Source organism: Microtus oregoni, unplaced genomic scaffold (genome assembly GCF_018167655.1).
Source record: "Microtus oregoni isolate MIOR12 unplaced genomic scaffold, Mior012 000057F_ref0000458, whole genome shotgun sequence".
Classification (NCBI taxonomy): domain Eukaryota; kingdom Metazoa; phylum Chordata; class Mammalia; order Rodentia; family Cricetidae; genus Microtus; species Microtus oregoni.
In genome coordinates, this window is record NW_024543833.1 from 6107495 (window position 1) to 6121597 (window position 14103).

At 41.3% G+C, this 14103-nt stretch overlaps 1 protein-coding gene across 2 annotated transcripts in view; it reads left to right on the forward strand.

Moving 5' to 3' along the window:
• Positions 1-14103, forward strand: part of Rab27b (RAB27B, member RAS oncogene family) — a 152249-nt gene that overhangs the window by 85519 nt on the left and 52627 nt on the right. Inside the window, exon 1 of one of the 2 annotated variants that reach the window (XM_041639280.1) lies at positions 2592-2808. The exons of the other annotated variant lie outside the window; for it this stretch is intronic. The gene's annotated coding sequence lies outside the window, so the exon portion shown is untranslated. Of the gene's footprint in view, positions 1-2591; positions 2809-14103 lie in introns of those variants that run through there. 2 annotated transcript variants of the gene reach the window in all.

Sequence of the window (14103 nt, forward strand, 5' to 3'; positions counted from 1 at the left end):
AGAGCATTATTTCCTTTCTGTCACCTTTCCATCCCTTTCTGCACAGAAAAAAAACTCATCTTCTAGAACTCTCTAGAATTGATTTTGGTCACTTTTTTTTTCTCCAACATTTTATGTAGCTGTTGCTCTGCTTCACTGAAGATTGTTTTCTTTGTTGCTCTACTTCGCTGAGGACTGACTTCTTTGTTGTTCACCCACACTAGAAGCCCAGTCAAAGGGCCTGTGTTCAGCTCACAGTAAGCCACCTCTGACTCTTATTTGCATTCTCTGGAAGACTGGAGGCTGGAAGAAGCAGAAGAAGGAAGTCGGTTGATTACATGGCAGTGGGGAGGGAACTTCAGGTCCAAGCAGTCTGTGTACGTCTCTAACCAAGCCCTATGCTCCACCACTAGTCGCCAGCCTGTGCCAGTATTTCTGCTGTATAAAGTCTCCGCCTTCTGGCTTTTGCAGGGAGAAGGGCTGATAACCATGTCTTTAACTCTGCCCGCAGACAGGCACCGTGTAAACTGCTTCTCTAAGGCTATACCTGTCTCCAACTGGTTGACCGTCTTTACAAGAATCCATTGCAATTGTGTCTTTTCTCTCTTATTTTATTTTTTATGGTTTAAAGGCATTGTTAGAAGTTCATAATTGATCTCTTTTTGTGTTCAGGGAGTTTGAGGAGGATAAGACATGGGTGATGAACTTGCCCTTTTAGCTAGAAGTTTCCCAACTACAATGGTATCTGCATATACATCAGTGATGTTTTGTTGAATGAGACAGAAATTTTATCTGTTTAATTTGTGTCACATAAGCCCCAGGCACAAAAGAGCCTTTAAAATTATTACCTTCACACATTTTTTTCTTCCTGTCAAAAGAGTCAAAACAATTTTTATGAGTCAAAGGATATTGGAGGTCGAGAAGACGGCTCAGTTTTTAAGAGCACCTGTCACTCTTTCTGAGGACCTGGGCAGGCTTTGGTCCCAGTACCCACATGGTGCCTCACAACCATCCATGGTTCCAGTTCCAGGGGCAGATGATGTCCTCTTCTGACCCTACAGAGAACCAGGCATGCACCTGGTGCACATGCATACATGCAGGCAAAAGGCAAAACACTCATATACAGAGAATAAAATCAACGAATATTTTTTAAAGTTTTTCAAATTAATACTTGGGAAGGATAGGGTAGATTAAAGGCTACTAAAATAGTATATGCAGGCAATGGTTCTATAAATTAAAAAAAAATGTGACCAGGCATTGTTCTAGACTACTGACTCTCATTAACTATACAAATCCCATCCCTCGCCCTGCTCCATCCTCCATTTTTCTCTCCTTTTGGGACGACCTCGCTATAGGAAGCCTGGTCTGACTAGAAACTCACTTTACAGCCCCCACTAGCGCTAATATTTTTGTCTTCAAGGAAGGTACATCTTTGTGCTTGGTCTGTGGTTCGGGCCTTCTGCAAGAAATTCTCCCCAGCAGCAGACTTTAAACCCTGAAGCATAGGGTCAGGGATGAGTTAAAGAATTAAAGCTTAAGTCATCGTCTCCCTAACTCTAACGTGAGCGTAAGCAACAGGTTTGGAACTATTTTCTTGGCGAAGGAATATGTCAAATGCTATTCTTCGTATTCAGTCTTGTATACCTTAACCGTGAGTCCGAAAACATAGGGATGTCAGAGTATGTCCAAAATGTAATACCCAAGGGCTACACAGGACCTACACTTAATGGGGAAAACCAACGTGTTTTTTAGTATAGGACTTGCCACATACTGTGAATTTAATAAATACTAGTTTAGTGGCTGTATTTATTATTTGGTTTGGCAGTAACTCATTAGTTCTCAAATGGCTTTAGGAAGGAGGGATTCCAGTGGCGTGGATTGATTGTGTATTCCTATGGCTGTGTCCTAACTTTAGAAATTCAGTTTCCTTCCAATTTCCATCTATTCGGTAGCCCTTGCTCTGGGAGGCTACACACACACACACACACACACACACACGCACGCACGCACGCACGCGCGCGCGCGCACACACACACACACAGACACACACACACTGCTCCAAGCTCTTTGAATGAGGTGTCAACGCAAAGCCAGAAAAATAAGTCAATGAAAACGAGCGGGGGGGGGGGGGGGGGGGGGGGGCAGGAGACTCCACCAGCAGCCAAATGTGTTTCTTTTTTTTTTTAATGGTCTATGGATCTAAATATTTCTCTTTTTTTCTTTTTTTAATTTATTTATTTATTAAAGATTTCTGTCTCTTCCCCGCCACCGCCTCCCATTTCCTTCCCCCTCCCCCAATTAAGTCCCCCCCCCCCTCAGCCCGAAAAGCAATCAGGGTTCCCTGTCCTGTGGGAAGTCCAAGGAACCCCCACCTCCATCCAGGTCTAGTAAGTTGAGCATCCAAACTGCCTAGGCTCCCACAAAGCCAGTGCGTGCAGTAGGATCAGAAACCCATTGCAAATGTGTTTCTTATTGCAGCGGTTGAGTCACTAGCCAGACTGGCCCGAGGTGAGCCAGGCACGTCCGCGTTACGACTCAGAGACACGCCTTCTTCTCACACAAACCTTCCTGATCCCAGCCGCCTAGGCGGACTCCCGGGTGGTGCTACCAGCCCTGCCACTCGCAGTCCGGACTGGCAGAGGTTGGGGACTGCCTGGCGTTGCACCGACTAGGAGCCACAGGTTGCAGACGCAGGGAGCCCTGCCCATGACAGTGGTTCTGTGAGGCTCCGGGTGCGCGGTGGCTGCTGGTGGGTCCCGGAGCTCGGGAAGATCGGAGCGGCCCTGAAACCAGACACCAGCGCCCTCGCTGTGGCTGTTCCTCCGGCTGGTGAGTTGGGGAAGGCCGGCTGGCCGTTGGAATTCTGTCCCACCCACTCTGGGTGCCCGCAGCGTTTCAGGGAAAGGGGGCATCGCGGAGGCCCCGCGCCTGCAGCCTTCCATCTGTTCCCTGCAGAAAGCCTAGCGAGCCAAACCTGGGGGCTTGCCGCTCCTGCTCAGATGGCCCCCATAAACTCGATCTACCCTTTTGCTTTGGTGTGTGCCTATTCTATAGCTGCTTGGAACAAAAATCAAACCCAAACAAGAACACAGGACAGAGACATGTCATCTGTATCAAAATAAATAAATAAATAAAAGTAAAAACTATTATTATCAGCAAGAAGAGTGGTTGGTATGCAGAGAGAAAGGACCCAGGGAGGCTTGCCAGGCAAGACACAGGGCTTGTCTCAGCACTTCCTTGAGATGAATCAGCCACAGAAAGTGAAGTAAGCTTTCTGTGCTCCAGTCTTGGCCCCATTACTTTCAAATTCCGATCAAAGTTTTGCATCTAGAGAGTGGGTGTGTGGAGAGAGGGAGTGTTATTGCCATAGGTCCCACTTCCAAGATTTTCCCGGCTGCAACATTATCGTTCTAAGTCTCCGAAAACTATCGACTAGGGTGATGTCTAAGCAGGAATGGCCTTCCTCGGTAGAAGCTGCATTTGGTTAAAGCCTGCACACCTGTAACATGCTTGCCAGCTTTCTGCAACGCGATCAAAACTAAGGCTGTGGAACTCCAGTCTAAATGCATGTAGTTACAGGGTTATTAGCAAAGACGTGGATTTTGATGTGAGTCTGCTTAAGAGAATCCTCACAGTTCTCAATATTTAGTTATAGTCATATTTACTTTCGTATGTGTACAAGCTACTGGTTAATGGCTGTAACTTTCATAAAGTAGAAAAGATGGACATTGGTATTATATTATTACAGGTGGATAAGTCCACTGGCTTTTCAGGCTACTGTAAAGCTCAGTTTGAAGTAATCAAACGAGAGAAGCGCTTTTCCGATTCCACCCTGCCCACTCGCAGGGCAATTTTTCATAGTTTCCAAAGGTAATTCCTTACCCACAGGAGAACACTATTCTTACCAGCAGGAACTTCTGTGGATCATCACAAGGCGCACACTTGCCAGAGACTCTAACGTTAAGGAGATGTCTCTGATTAAGGACTGCCTACGAACTCCCTGGCTCCCTTACTATCATTGCTGCTAAATGGAAAGCAAAACATTTCCGATGAAACTGGATAAGCCTGTTCTCATCTTTGCCAAGTGGCAATAAAAGAATCTGTCAAATGCAAGCAAACCACGGCTCTCCCTCCCCATAGGTCATTTCTAGAACAGACATGTTTGACCTGATAAGGAAGGTAACCGCGGTAAAGTTATCCTCTTAACTCATGGTGTACCACATTGTACTTCTGTCGTCCAGTTTCTGCTTCCTCTAGAAACAGGGATGTCAAGGTTCCAGGTCCATCAGTGCTGGCATCTGCTGATTTCCCCCATTGGAGAAAGCTGGTGTTTGACTTTCAGCCTAGATCAGTAGTTCTCAACATTTCTAATGCTGTGACCCTTAAATAGAGTTCCTTATGTTGTGGTGAGCATAAAACTATTTTCATTGCTACTTTGTAACTGTAAATCTGCTACTGTTGTGAATTGTAATGTAAACATCTGTGTTTTCCGATGGGCTTAGATGACCCTGTGAAAGAGCCATTCAATCCCCAAAGGGTTTGCGATCCACAGGTTGAGGAACTCTGGCCTAGTAGAGCATTGACGGCACACTGACCATTCACATAAAGCTCGTCTCATAATGAGTCTGGTTTCTTGTGTTGATTCATTGAGGCTGGTTAACCAATACTTCAGCTCTGAAGCAATTGCTGGTAATGCTGAGATACAGGAGAACAATTCCAATAAAAAGAGACAGGGCCAACCAGATGCTGGACGTAATTACTTGCAAAGATGCCCTTTAAAGGAAGATGATTGGCCTTCTTCATGGCTAGGTGTAGAAGGTACGGTGTGGATGGATGTTCTGTTGATGCAGGAAACGGCAATATCACTAGATGGACCTGCTCTTGGCACTATGTACTTGACTGATTTCAGTTTCCTTTTGGTCATTAATGATGTCCTTCAAGTGCTGAGCTTCTCCCCTCAGCCCTCCTTAAATAAGTGGAGGACTAGTGTGTCTAATAGTTTTCCGTTTAATAAATAATTAAAAGAATTCCTTCATAAATTCAATGTTTTCAACTTGTTCAATACCTTGAGAAAATAATATATTCAGTTGCTTGTTCATTTATTCAAAAAATATTTCTAAATAGCAGCAAGGGCTGTTATAGGCTCTATAGACAGACACGGACAAAATAAGCAGGCATCCCTAACCCTGTGGATCTTACTACTTATCTGGGGACAAAGAGCTGACAAAATGAACAGGTTACCTCTATGACACATGAGTCACAGGTGCTAAAGAGAAATAGGGTAGAGGGCAGGAAAGAGATATTCCATAAGTTTCGGGAGTGTGGGGGTGGGGGCAGGAGTGCCAGATTAAGTACCAGTGCATCCTACTGAGAAGCTATTTCAGTGTCTATCTGGAGCAGGTGAGGGAGTGAATCTCTGGAGATTATTCCAGACTGAACATCCAGAGAGCTGGGATTTGCCAGTCAAGTTCCCTGGGTGAGGCACTAATAGGGCCAGGTCAGATATGGCTTTGAAGATGCTAATAAATAGTTGACTTTGAGTTTTCATTTTGGGTGGAATGAGAAAAAGCTATACTAAATAGCCTGTGAAACATTTTCCAACAAATCCTCGCCTAGCACTTTATAAGCATTAATATTCTTCTAAGTATCATGGGTAAGAGATGTTAAAAAGACAGAGGACTCTGCCGTGGACACATTCCATCATAGGGTGGAGAGAGAGAAGCGAACAAATTAATAATCCTATAAGATTTAATATTATTAAAGAAAGCATGGTAAAATATTACACCGGTCAGGAAGAGCCTTGAGGAGAGACATAGTTTTATATATATATATATATATATATATATATATATATATATATATATATTTAATATATCTGTAGAGTATGATGGTTCAATATATGCTTACACTTGTGTTTCTTTTTGAGTGAATTCTATACCCATGTGTTCTACCATCTTTGAATGAAAGTATTTGAAGTCAAATTGCCCCTGTATGGAGAATATGTATGACTTTTTTCACCATGATTTCCTCAGCAATCTATTGTAACAGATATTTAGACATCCTTCACACTGCATTGATTATGACTATTACAGAGATGGTAGAAGGTATAGATTTAAAATATGTAATGCTTGTGCAGGCTATGTGCAAATATTATATAATTGGGTATAAAGATTGATGCTTCTATGTATGCAAATATTCTCAGGGGCCTTTAAATTAATCACCTGTGGGAGCAGGGGGACACTATGAACTCATAAAATCGAGCTATTTCCCATGCTTAGCTCTTCAAAAACTTATTATGTCTTTGTTATGGAAGTATTGTATAGCTAATGAGGTGATTTTTCGTAGAGCTATCTCTCTGGCTTCCTTGAAGACAGTGAATGTAATTTGACACAATACAGGAAAGGACAGCAGTAATGCTCCTCAAATTGACCAGCCATGGCAGCATGGCAGCAATGTAGATGAACATTGGAACTGCAGACCAAAGGAGATCCATTCAGAAAGTACTTAAAGGAGAGCTTATTGGATGTACTAATGAAACAGGTAAATTTTAGTAATGGTGGAAAGAAAGACTGAAAATGGTCATCAGAATACATAAAGAACAACTTGGGTAGATGATAATGCAGTTTCTTAAGACTGGTAGTGAAGGGTAAGAAAACGGTTTAAGAGGGAGGTAAAGATTCTGCTACCAATGGTCTGGGTGGAAACAGCCACTTGGGCTTTTCTTTCTGTAGATATACAACATTTAGAAGTCATAAGCCAACACATAGATAATCCCAAGGTTTTCAGGACATTAACTGGAGAGAGCTAGGGTGAGACGGAGATCTAGATGGTAAATCCGATCTGGGGCTTGACTTGACGTGGCAGGGTCTTGAAACAGGAAGCTTCAGAAAACTAACCTGATAGGACAGCTGTCAGCCGACACTGTCATTATGAACACGAGACAGGAACTCTTACAGAACGGCCAGGGGTGCCAGATGTACTGAGATAAAGACTGAGATGAGAAACGCGTGATGATGCATGGTGGTTTAGTGACATGGGAAACTTTGGCAGGAGATGGACTTCTCCAAATAGCATGTTCACATAAACTAACAGAAAAGTTTGAAAGTGGCTCTCCACCTAATCCTAAGAGAAAATGAAATTAGAAGGCACCAGGAAAACTTAGGAGCTGCATTCAGATTCTAGTTAAATTAATTTTAAAATGTGCATGTGGGGCAAAGATGTACTTACAGAGGTGTGAGAAATAAAATTGATCAAAATAAATTAGGTTGGTACTGCCTTATACAATTGTTTAATATTCAAATATGGCAAAACCATTTTAGGGAGGTAAAGCTGTTTTTTTGGAAGGCAGATATAGGCTCAGGCCTTGGTGATTTACAACAGTTAAGTTTACTCTGTCATTATAAGCAAACTTTGCCAGTCCTGGACAGTGCGTGTAAGTAAAAAACATGACAATCCATCTAAGACTATGACTTTCTCCCATTGATGCTACTGATTGTTCAAACACTCTACTCTATAGCTCTGGACCTGGAGAGTCTACACATCTTGCTATGTATTTATTTCCTTCTATTTTTCCTTTCCTTTCCCAAATTCCATGTCTGTGTCTATCCATTTAAGGTATAGAGAGGGCAAGGTAAAAAGAATGGGAGAAATACCATATTTCTTCACTCTAATTTTGGCAAGGTAATCAGGACCTGGGAAGTGTATTATAATGATTCGATACTTGGTCATGACTTGGAGTACATTGTTTTCATCAATAAAACATGTTGTAGACAAATAAATATATATGGCCATGTCCAAATGCATAAAATATGGAATAAAATTAGATTTTTTCTTTTTAAAGAGGGAATGAAAAACTGGGTCCTTCACTGTCCTTGACAGCCTCTTGATCTGCACTCACTTGGGATGGCCTTGAACTCTTGGTCCCTTGGTCCTTCTGAAGTAGCCTCTGAGTATTGGGATTACAGGACAGTGCCACTATGTCCCTATAGCAGGTCTTTCTGGTTGGACTTTCTTTGGATTGCTACCCCACAAAATAATGACATGGAGACTTATTATTAATTATGTAATTTTGGCCTTTCACTTAGGCTTGTTCCCAACTAACTCTGATAACTTAAATTAACTATTTCTTTTAATCTATGTTTTGCAACATGGTTCTTTACCTCTCCTCTATTCTGTACATCTGACGTGGTCCGCTTCCACCACACCAGATTCTAACCCAGAGTTCCTATCTCTACCTGGAAGTCCCATCTTTCCTTTCCTGCCTAGCTATTAGCTGTTCAGTTCTTTATTAAACCGACCAGGTGCCTTAGGCTATTGAGATAAAACGGAGACACATCTTTACACGGTTTGCTCACATATCCCACAACATGCCACATTAAAATGAGTGTCTCTTAGATAGTGCTTAGAAAGAATGGAAACCACTTCTAACATCTAAACTGGCTACATCTTGACTTGGGTGCTTCCTTGGGCCAACGTAGACTTCTAATTTTCTAAAGTTTTCCTCTACAGGCTATAAATGCAGGAGTGATGCTATCCTCTTGTTAACTCTGTAAAGCCTTGACTATAGTACAGATGGACACTACAGCTCACTATATGGAAACTGTGGTCCCCAGTCCTGAGTGCTGGGCCTCTCCCCTCCACATTTGATCTTAATCTTCCTAGGGATAGTAACTTATAGCATACTTTCGAATGTTGCTGATCAGTGTTGGGATGTTAGTGTTTATTAGAGACAGCACAAAAAACCACTGTAAGTATTTATGAGAGAGAGAGAGAGAGAGAGAGAGAGAGAGAGAGAGAGAGAGAGAGAATAATGAAGCAAGGAGATACACAGTGAGTCATAGAAGCAATATCTACTTTTAAATCTTCAGTTGGAATCTGATGGTAGCTGATGAAGACCACTCAGAAGATATCACATGAGAACGCCACTTACAGATTAACTTTTGTCCTGGGATTTCCCTAGAATAATTTGGGTGCTTCTTATTTTGAAGTTAGCCTGTACCACCTCCCCAGATTTTCTTATTTCAGATTTTCACTTGGGCAATAGGAGAAACAAGTGGACAAAATGAAGATGTATAATTCAGTAGTAACATTTGTTGTTATCTGTAATTTGGATGGGTTCTGTCATATTATCAATGTTGGTAACTGACAGACTTCGTAAGAATTCATTCAGTTAAGATTATAAAGAGTGAAAGAGTACAGGGGAAGGTTTGTTGTCCAGGATGTTTGGCCTTTCAGTGGGCAGAGTCCTAGCAGCCTGCAGAGGTGGTCCTCTCGGCAGACTTGAGAAGCCCCAAGCTGCGTGTTTCCCATGTCCCTGAATCTGGTGTGGTTTCTCTGCGAACAACTCCAGTATGGCAACTTCAGCTGCTCTGAAGGTGACTCTCACTCCTCCAGAATGTTCTCTCTGGTTCCCAAATGGTGTTTCTAATGGACTCTACCTCAAGGCTGTGAGTCCTTGCAGCCCTCACCCTTTCTAAGTCCTCTTTATCCCTTAAGTAGAGCTGTGTGGGAGACCAGGGAAGTAGTTCCCAGAAGGGGTCGGATTAGAGCTGCTTTAGTGAACTGCAGTCTTCAGGCAGAGCTTAAGTGGGCTAGAGAATTGAGGTGGATTCTTAAAATCAATCTGGAAGGCATCCAGGCCACTAAGGATAAAGACTTCCCACTTTAAGAACAAGAACTAATTTAAAATGAAAATTCTAGGACTATTCAAATGTTGAGTTCAAATAGCTCTGAATTCAATTCCCTATCTTAACTCCTACTGTTTTGCCTTGGTAACTTTGGACATCTCTTTTACCTTAAGTATTAAGGCGCTTATTTGTAAAATCTTTGTTAGTTGTGAATACCTAAGAAAAAACAGCTAGATACTCAATAGACTAGCTAACCTGCAATAGCCAAATGGATCACAGTTCTTTCTATTAATGATATAGAGGATGCCAATGGTATATCCATTTATTTCTTTTAAATGCTAATATTTACACAAATTGGGGCAATTGGATAAAGTTTCTTTTTTCTATGGGGAATATGCATTCTTCACTATGCTATTTCAAATAATACAACTTTCCATGATTCAAGAAAACACTGTTCTATTGGGATCTCACCAAGGCCAGCTGGCCTAGGTCTGAAAAAGCATGGGATAAATCCGGACTAGCTGAACATAGCAGACAATGAGGAATACTGAGAATTCAAGAACAATTGCAGTGGGTTTTTGATCCTACTGCACGTACTGGCTTTGTGGGAGCCTAGGCAGTTTGAATGCTCACCTTACGAGACCTGGATAGAGGTGGGCAGTCCTTGGGCTTCCCACAGGTCAGGGAACCCTGATTGCTCTTCGAGCAGATGAGGGAGGGGGACTTGATCGGGGGAGGGGGAGGGAAATGGGAAGCGGTTGTGGGGACGAGGCAGAAATCCTTAATAAATAAATAAATTAAAAAAAAAGAAGGCCGGGCGGTGGTGGCGCACGCCTTTAATCCCAGCACTCGGGAGGCAGAGGCAGGCGGATCTCTGTGAGTTCGAGACCAGCCTGGTCTACAAGAGCTAGTTCCAGGACAGGCTCCAAAACCACAGAGAAACCCTGTCTCGAAAAACCAAAAAAAAAAAAAAAAAAAGAAAAAAAAGAAAACACTGAACCTTTTATTAAATGTGTTTTGTATCTATTTCTTTCCTTAGCTATTTAAGGCAGTCTGAAGTTGATTCTTACATATAAAATCTTAACAAGTGAGCCACAAGGAAGCATGGAGGGAGCAGTAGGGGAAGGGGCCAATTTAGAGGAAAATCTGATACATGCATGAAATGCCACGATGAGACTCATTCCTTTGTTTGCTAATTAAAATTAATAGACTATTTGTCTAAGAACTCAGGAATGTTGGCTATATATCCTTAAAATGTAGCATTTGTGGAACAATATTTTGTAACCAGTAGAAACATTTTTATTGCATTATTTGTTTCAGAAATTGTGCTTTTAGAAGACATAGAAATTAGAATATGAGGGCTAAAAATATCTCAAAGCTGTTTTCAAATTGATTTTTTCCATAGTAAAGATGTGCTATGCATGGTCACCAGATCCGAAGGATAAACACAAAAAAATCAAAGAATTATTGACATTCTTTGGGCAGCACAAGTTCTGACTGTAGCAGCACAGTGTAAATCTTAAGGGAAATGTCAACTTAGTAAAAATTCACAGTGCCGTTTAATACAAAACGATATTGGCTATCCTATTGAATCAGTCGTCAGTCGGACTTATACCTCTGGTTCCCTTACATTTCCCTAGAGACAACCCCAGAAAAAGGAACAACACAAGCAGTTCAGTGATGTCCTAATTCCTGAGTGCACTGAAGGTATTTACACAGCCCACTTCGTGGAAACTGTTAGTAGCCATCAGAGTGTTCCCCTTCAAGTATTGGATTTTCACCACCTTGAGTACGATGATCGCATTTTAATCCCCAATACGATTTCATTCATTTGGGTTTGTTGACTTAAATAATACCTTAAGTGCTTTCTGTGTAGTCAGCACTGCCTTTGCTACTTTCCTTGTAAAGATGCACAGGCCAGGTCTCTGGTCTCAAAGAAGGGGAGTCTGGTAAGTTTCTGTGAGCAGATTCCTGTAACTTGGTGAGCTGTGAATTTGTTCTTAGAAGCCAGCATTGTAGTAACAGGAGGGAAGGTAAGCGAGAGAGGTTTGCATTGTAGAGAGCCAGTCAGTTAGGAATGCAAATGAAAAAAGTCACAATTTCAACAGCTGCCAGGCTGGTGGTGCCGCAAACCTTTAATCCCAGCACTCTGAAGGCAGAGGCGGGAGGATCTCTATTAGTTCAAGGTCAACCTGTTCTACAGAGTAAGAGAAACCCTGTCTTGAACAACAAAAACAAATAACAAACAAATCCCAACTTACAAAATTGGGGAAGGTGTCAGATGAGGAAAGCATTAACACGAGTGGGTCCTTATGAGCTGTTGCGGGAAGGGAGGGGCATCTTATAAGGGTGAACACGCTGCCTTGATTTTAATAAAGAATTTGGCAAATGAATAATGCATGGTGCACAAAACTCAAATCCGGGAAAGAGAAACTGAAACAAGTCGGGAAGAGATGCAGACATGAATCCATTTGAGGTGCCCATGGTCATTTAATTGGATCTATTCCGGAAAATACTAATCAAGATAAAGGCCTTTCAGAAGACCTCATAGTGGTAGAAATTAAAAATAATGGCAGGAGATGGTCACTAACATCCATGAGACCAAGTATGATTTCTCTGGATGGCCCTGAATTCTGGAGAGAAATGAGCTACCCTATTAAAGTAGTGGTTATTGTTGTTATTATTATTATCATCATTGCCATTACCATCATCATCATTATTATTATCTTTATTATTATTATTTACTTTCTATAAGAAGTGCTCTGCTTTGGTTAATAATGCCATTTAAGCTCCGGTAGACACAGGAAACACCATATATATGATTCTATATGCTTGTCATAGTTGCTAAACTAGATGGACATGTTAAGTATGACAACAGCTTTTAGTTTATGAGGGCAACATCATCTATCCCTTGCCCTATGACTCAATTCAATGATACTGTCTCCCAGGTACCTTGTGAAACAGGACAAGTCATAGCTCAGTTGACTGGAACATGCAGTACCACATGGGATCTTCAGAGCTTTCTAAAGTGATTGAATAAGTTCATTTGACTTGATTAATATAATGATTTAATAACTGATTCCACGTTATTATTAATTTTAGCCCAAATTAGCTTTTTTAAATTTTCCTCAGAAGCCTTGTCCTGGCACTGCCATGACTGAATTTAATACATTTTAAACATCAGATCAGTCTATCAATGCAGAACAAAATGCATCTTGATGTTCTGAAGGAACTGAATAGTTTTCAGGTAATAATTATTTATAGGTTTTAATAATATGTAAAATACTGTTCATTGGTTGACTTGTAAATATAGTAATTGATTTACTACACTTAGGGAACTATCTCTCTCTCTCTGGTCTTCTCTTCTCCAACCTCTGTTACGTTTCCTTCTCTCTCTAGCTCTTTGTTTGCAAAATATTAGGAAACATCTTATGTTTAAACATCTGGCTGCCTCTCACGCTCCATGTATATTTTTGGCTATGAAACAGCAAGTTTGAGAATATACTATGTGCCCCAATGTTTACCTTATATGTTCTCTATGTTCCTTCTAGTGTCCTTCATCCCGGTGTGCAAACCTTTCTTTGTTATTTGAAACATACAACTCTGAAAAAGTGTGTTCTTATAAAACCCCCTAGCAATTTATCAACAGGCAGAGTGTTTTGATGATTAAATACAGATTAGAACGTGTTGATTCTTACTTTCCCCAGTGTATTTTGTTACTTATATTATTCATTAAGCTGTTGTTCAACTGCAACTATTCTATAATTTAATCATCTGTAAATTGATCAATGTTTCCTATTCTCTCTGGTGATCAGTGTGACTTTCCCAGATTAGTGTTGAGTATGTGTAAAGCAGATTATAGGCACCAATCTCTTATTTGTAAACAACATTTCTGGACTTCTTTACAATATAAAAATGTGAAGAAAAAGGCATGAATACAGTTTCTAGGGAAGAAAAGGGCCCTTCTTGGAAAACATACCAGTATTTCATGAATCACTTTTAGGTTACCATTGTTTGACCTGCCTGTCCAGGGTGAAAGCATATACTGCTGTTAAACCGTTGATTACAGGCTGAAAGTAGCTTTTGGCTTGGTCTTCATGATTCCTCCCAGGAAGCATTGTCTCTTGTTTATATGTAGCAAAAGGTACAAAGTTAAAAACAGACTTGTAAGAACAGTTTGGAGCAAAAAGAATTTAAAGCTGCGGTGGCTTATGTGGATGGTACCAGAATGACCTGGACTTTCCAGACCTGCCTACATTCAAATGTCTATTACCTCCCTAGGGCTAAGCAAGTTGGACTCTTATGTTCTGAGCATCTGCCCACTCTTAAAAAGCATTGGTTTCCATTACAATAGAATCTTTTCAGTCTGTCCATTAAACAGAAACTGGCCTTAGAGCTCAAGGCTTTGGCACCTTCACAGTCTACAACATATGACTTGATATCTGACACTAAGTTCCCAGTGTCTCAGGTCCTGGAGAGTGTTCTGAGCGTATGTAAG